The 6,676-nt window shown below is 48.3% G+C and overlaps 1 pseudogene; it reads right to left on the bottom strand.

The window, feature by feature from the left end:
* On the bottom strand, positions 1 to 494 carry LOC127190997 (60S ribosomal protein L24-like; annotated as a pseudogene).
* Positions 495 to 6,676: the final 6,182 nt, after the last annotated feature.

The following is a 6,676-nucleotide window of genomic DNA, read 5'->3' as shown; positions in this document are numbered from 1 at the left end:
TTAGCGTTTTCCAACTCAGAGAGCAGAGGCCCTCACAGGCTTCCCAAGCTTTTGTTTAGGTGCGGCCTTTGCGGGGGGCGGGGCGGGGACGGGGCCTTGGCAGCAGCCATTGCTGTCTTCTTTGATGCCTGCTTAGCCTGTTTTGCTTCCTTGGCAGCCCTGATAGCCTGCTCTCGAGGGGGCTTTCCTAACTTCTGGTTTCTGAGCCGGCTAGGCCTTGATATCAGCAAGAGACGCACCAGTGACAGCCCGCTGGATTTTGACTGCGCCGCAGGTTCTTTTCTTTTGAATGTCTTCCGACTGTCCCTTCTTGTGTTTTCTTCTGTAGAGGACAGTCCAGTTTATCTGCAGAGGATTCCTTTTGGAAAGGAATGCGGACTCGCATTTTGCATTAAGAAACTGGAAATCCTTCCCGTCGGCCCTGGCGCAGCACCGCCTGTGTCTGGGGTAAAGTAGATCTTGTAATCGCTGAAACTGCAAGACTCGACCTTCATAGTGGTCGCTGCCGGCTGGCGGGAGGGAAGATGGCGAAGAGAAAAGGCCAGGTTTTATGTTTTATCAATCGTTTCCTATTAGGGCAGCAGCCGCGGCAGTGGCTTTAATCCCATCATTTGGGAGGCAGAGGCAGGTGGATGGATCTCTGAGTTCAAAGCTAGCCTGGTCTACACAGAGCAAGTTCCAGGACAGCCAGGGCTACACAGAGTAACCCTGTTGTAAAAAAAAAAAAAAAATCAGACAGGCGGTGGAAGAGGGAGGGAGGGAGGAAGAGAGAGAGGGAGGAAGGGAGGAGGAAGAGGGAACGGGGGAAGGAATGAAAGAGAGAGATTCCTCCTGAAGATAACAGTTGTTCAAAATCTGTGTCAAGTGAAGATGGCCTCAGGATAGACTAGCTTTTTGTGCATCATTCTTACTGTGTGGAACCATGTTAGTTGATTGGTTCTGATTAGTTCTCAGAGCATGAGAGAAAAGAAAGCCAGATCAATCAATGTAGGGCATGCACTTGAAATAGGGAAAACCAGTGTATACACTTGAGCAGGCCCGAGGAAGTTCTTCCTGCCTGAGTCTCCCACAGCTAGGCGGGCACAGCCTTAGAGAGTAGTTCCTCGGATGGGTAAGTGCATTTGATACAGCTAGGAGGGCACAGGCTCACAGCGGAGCCCACCTGATGGGCGGGTATAGAAATAGTACACGGGGGGGGGGGGGGGGGGGGGGGGGGGGCTGGAGAGATGGCTCAGTGGTTAAGAGCACCACCTGTTCTTCCAGAGGTCCTGAGTTCAATTCCCAGCAACCACATGGTGGCTCACAACCATCTATAATGTGTGCTTCTGCAGATAAAGCACTCATATGCAATAAATAAAATAAATAAATTAAAAAAAAAAAAAAAGAAAGAAAGATCATCTTTTAAAAAAAGAAAAAAGAAAAAAAAAAAAGAAAATAGTACACGGAACTTAGCACAGGTTCCTGTTGGGGCTAAGGTTTGTACAGTAGTGGGGACAAGGAGATGGTCTGGTGCATAACTCTCATGACCTGAGTTCAGATCCCCTGGGACCCACATAAAAAGCTGCGTGTGGAAATCTGTAATGTGGAAGTCTGTAATCCCAGCACTGCTTTGGAATGGGGAACTGGAGGCAGGACAGTCATCCAGAAGCTCCAACTACCTAACCTTCAAGGCGGCAGCGGAAACAGCAACGGGACTACTAGCTACCCTGGAGGACTGCAAGCCAGCGTGGAAACAGCGAGAGAGACCAGGTCTCAGAGAAGGTGAGAGGCAAGAACAGATGTTCTCCATATGCAAACAAAGTTAATCTGTGTTCTCTCCCTCCCCATACAGACACCGTGAAACATACACACATGTACGCGTGCGCGCGCACACGTGCAGGGCTGGAAAGGGGCCCATGTGCTGTGTTACCCTCACAAGGAAAATCCCCTCTACGAGGTTACTGTATGTATTTTAAGCCACGAGGAAGCTGGGTTCTTGTTTCCGTCATGTTCCAGCATTTGCTGCGCTCTTCTGTCACTGGGTGTGTACATGACTGTACTTCCTTTCTGGTGCAGACACCTCAGCCACCGTCTAGCCAGGCTAACCTGTTCAGTGTGCTCATGGGATGACGATGAGGGTGTGGCTTGGAGCTGAAGGTGGCCAGAGGCTACAGAATCAGACCTTTGCCAGGGGAGAATAGGTACCTCAAGGCACTCACTCACTAGCAGCGTGGTGAACGCCTGGACTGGGCAGAGTCTTCACTGTCTTCATGAAACCGGTCCATCTCAGGAATGGAAGAGACAGCACTGGGTTATTTAAAAAAACAAAACAAGACAAAAACAAACAAAAACAAAAAACCACCGCTTCCTAGACAGGAAATCCAGCTGCCCAATCTTCATCTCATTGCAGACCAGAAACAGGAGTTTGGGTTGTGTGTCGGTGCAGCCCCAAGCCAGCGTTGAGCATTCCCTGCACAGAGCTCAACTAGACAGGAACCACACCTGGACTGGACTTGGTGCTGGGTTCACTTTTATTAAAAGCAAACAGCCACAACTACAAAACAGTGCTATTCCAGACAATGCTGAGGTATAAACTCTTTTTAAAAAATGATGATGATGATGATGATGAATATAGTCCTCTGCCTACACGTACACCTGCAGGCCAGAAGAAGGCATCAGATCACATTATAGGTGGTTGTGTCCCACCATGGGGTTGCTGGGAATTGAACTCAGACCTTCTGGAGGATCAGTCAGTGCCCTGAGCCTCTGAGCCATCTCTCCAGCACGAGGTCAGAAGTCTTAAGTGAACTGTTCTGAGGCTCTTCTGTTCTTTTTCTAGAGCTGGTGGAAACCCAGAATGACCAGTCTTCGCATGTTTATAGATAGACCCCATGGCTCCATCCCTGAGCCTCACCAAAGGTTCAGGGATACCCATGGGATAGTTCTTCTCCATAGTAACACTGGAGAGAATATTTAGTCAGCAATCACTAAGAGAAAACACTAGGATGTATATCCGTATTTGACAGAGAAGACAGTCTTATACAGTAGTAGCCAGGCTGGTCTTGAACTCATAGCAATCCGCCACTGTTTTATACAACATGGAGTAAATTAGTGTAGGCCACAGCTTGGTCTCCATATGGGGGCTGTTATTACTCCCATTAGATAGATGAGAAAAGTAAAGAACAGAGAGGCACAAGTGTGTACCAAGGTCTTAAAGTGGAAGCTATAGTAACACAGCTGGGGCCTGGGGGCGGGGTGGGGTGCAACCAGGTAAATGGAGTGTGGCACACTGTGTAGGATCCTGGGTCCACTACACAAACTTTGGCTCTTCTTCAGAGGGAGATGACTGTCACAAGAAGCCAAGATGACAGGTGCAGACATGACCCGAGTGATATCTAATAAGAGTAGCCTGGCAGCTGTGTTAGCAGAAACCAGAGGAGAGGGAAAAGCAGGTCATGAGATCAAAGCTACTCCAGGTGACTACAACGGAGGTGGGAGGAAGTGGTCCAGCGCTGCTTGTCATCTGAGGCTAGAGTAAGTGGCGAGGTTTGCTCTAAAAAAAGGAGATGGTCAAGAATGATTTTAAGGGCTGGGATGTAGTTAAGCATATACACATACCTAAGTACATACATACCTGCATGCGTATATAAACGACTTGCAGAAGATTAGATTGAACAAACCAATAGGATGAAGAAAACCGAGGCAGACGTCTAGGAGCGGAGAAAGCAGGAGCTCAGCCTTGTATGTTATGGTGAGATGTTAATTACCCACCCAGGTGAAAATTGCAAGCTGGGGGCCGCATAGAAGAACACAGAGACCAGAAGAGCCTTGCAACACAGTCTTGAAAATCATCCGGTGACACGTTGAAATTCAGGAAACTAGTTGGGAAAACCGAGGGCATGATGCTAGCAAACAGAAAAGAGCTGAGGCCTTGGGTGACTTCTTAATTCTGTACTTAAAAGTCAAAGAAAAAGAGAGGAAGGATGAAAAGGGCTGACCTGGAACTGAGGAGGAAGGGCTCTGTGAGCTGGAAGCCAGGAAGGTCTCCTCCCACCCGACCCCCCAAAACAGGGTCTCTCTGTGTAGCCTTGGCTGTCCTGGACTCGCTTTGTAGACCAGGCTGGCCTCGAACTCACAGTGATCTGCCTGCCTCTGCCTCCCGAGTGCTGGGCTTAAAGGCGTGCGCCGCCCAGCTGCCAGGAAGGCACTTTAAGGAAAACAAATGATTCATTTCATCACATGTTGCTGATCAACCTGAGAGGATGAGGGCTTCAAAGTGGCTCTTGGGTTTGCACAGAGGCCCTTGAGACCTCAGCAAATGCAGTTTGGGTAATGCAGTACAGACAAGGTTCTAATTGCAGTGTCTGGAGAGCCTGGGTTTTGCTGTTTTGTTTTTTGAGACAGAGTCTCACTGTGTAGCTCTGGCTGGACCACACAGAGATCTTCCTACCTCTGCCTCCGGAGTGCTGGGATTAAAGATGTGCACCATCAGGGGAGAGCTCTTGAAGTCTGTTTGGTTTCAATAGTAATAAGATGCCAGATGTAGTGGCATAGCCATGTGATCCCAGCACTTGGGAAGGTCAGGCAGGGAGATTCCAAGTTCAAAGCCAATCTGGGCAGCACAATGTGATACTGTCAAGGGGTGGGAGAGCAAAAGGGAGAGAGAAATGGGGAGGGGGTGGGGGAACAGAGATGAAGGGGCTGCATGGATTGTAGGCCTTGGCAGCTTGAGGCATCACTAAAGTCTAAGGCCCCGAATGGGCTTCAGACAATGGAGGTGGTGATTGGAGCAGAGGCTTTGAGGAGATGCAGGTACTTGGAACCGTAACATCCGGGCATGATCGTAGACAGGAGGGGCTGAGGGAGGATGTGCTCACAGCTCTAGGGAATTTCCTCAGGCAAGCAGGCATTCTTGCATCCCTTTTAATTTTTGAAGCTGCCTCAGTAACTCAGCGTTACTCTCAAATGAAGCCTAATGAAATGTTTGCCTCCTGGAGACCCATAAGTCATGAATGACACATCATGACACACTGTGGCTCTTAGCATCCTGTTCGCAGCTAGATCTGAGCCCCACATGAACACCAGTGTATATACTTGGGGTTGGTGAAGTATACTTGAGTAACTTCTGTAAAGCCAGTGGTCTGAAGAGGGTATTTAATTACTGGATTTCCTCTTGTGGTTGCCCTGTGCCTTTGGCTGTACCTCCTGAGAGAGTTAGGAAACCATGTACCCATGAAACCTTCATTTCACTGAATTTTTCTCAGTAGTTAAGCCAACGAAGGAAAAAATACCTTAGGAATATAAACTCCTATTGATAATTTTTTTTTTAATGCCTATAATCCCAGCACTGGGGGAGGCACAGGTAGGCGGATCGCTGTGAGTTCAAGGCCAGCCAGGTCTACAGATCGAGACCAGGACAGCCAAGGCTACACAGAGAAAGCCTGTCTTGAAAAAAACAAACCAAAACAAAAAAGTTACCCTGAATTTCCAAGTGAGGCCCAAGAGTAAGCAGGAGTGTGGGCTACATAATGTTAACTGCGCGATTGAAACCCAGAGAACAGTGCTTACGAGGAAATCTGCTCTAAAATCCCTGAAAGACGACAGTCGGCATTTGTTAGGTGTTCTGGGGACACAGAGGAAGCACCCCATCTATTTGTGGAAGCGAAGAGCCACACTTTAGAAAAATTATTCATGGGGGGTTCAGTTGACCTGAAACCACACTTGACCCCTCGTGTCTTTTCCTTGACCCTTCTGTTGGGTCAAGGCGGTTCTCTCCTCACTCTACCACAGGATGTCGAAAACTGATGCGTTGTTATTCTTTTTTAAAATAGTCACCCAACTACCTTTAGGATTGTTTGAAGAGCTGTTTGGTTGGTTGGTTGTTTCCCCCCCCCGCTTCATTTTATTTATTTTTACGTGCATTGGTATTTTGTCTGCATGAATGCCTGTGTGAGGGTGTCAGATCCCCTGGAACTGGAGTTACAGACAGTTGTGAGCTGCTATGTCAGTGCTGGGACTTGAACCCAGGTCCTTTGGAAGAGCAGCTAATGCCCTTACCTGCTGAGCTGTCTCTCCAACCTCCCCCTCTCTTTCATTTTAATAGCTTGAGATCATAGGTCAAAATGAAGGCCTGTCTCCCTCAGGTGAGTGTAAAAGCTGGGCAGAACAGGACATGACAGGAACCGTGGCCACCACTGCTGGGGAATGCGGTTGCTATAGACCAAAGAATGGGTAGGTCTCCAGAGCGATGTGTCACAGTCCCTGGAATGCTGTCCCTGGGCAGTGCAGGATTGAAGGGACTCACCGGGTACAGTAGAAGCCACTCTGCTTGGGGGTACGCTTTGAAGAAATTTGCAAACACTAACCTTCTTCTGTAAGTCTAAGCTTTGGAAGACTTTTTTTTTTTTTCCTTTTCCTTTCATTTTAATTAATTTTTTAAGTAGATGGGTGTTGGGATGCATTTATGTCTGTGCCACATGCATGTGTGGAAGAGGGCATTGGATCTCCTGGGACTGGAGCTACAGACAGTTGTGAGGCTCCACATGGGTGCTAGGAATTGAACCCAGGTCCTCTGGAAGAGCAGACACTGCTCTTAGTTGCTGAGCCATCTCTCCAGCCCACTTGGGGAGAAAATTTTGAATCACTTTCACAGGGGAAAAAAAAAAGTCCTGGAAGAGTAAAGATAATGGCGCCTGGA

Source organism: Acomys russatus, chromosome 6 (assembly GCF_903995435.1).
Source record: "Acomys russatus chromosome 6, mAcoRus1.1, whole genome shotgun sequence".
Lineage (NCBI taxonomy): Eukaryota > Metazoa > Chordata > Mammalia > Rodentia > Muridae > Acomys > Acomys russatus.
Note: the sequence above shows the minus strand (reverse complement) of the source record. Positions and strands in the feature narration are given on the sequence as shown.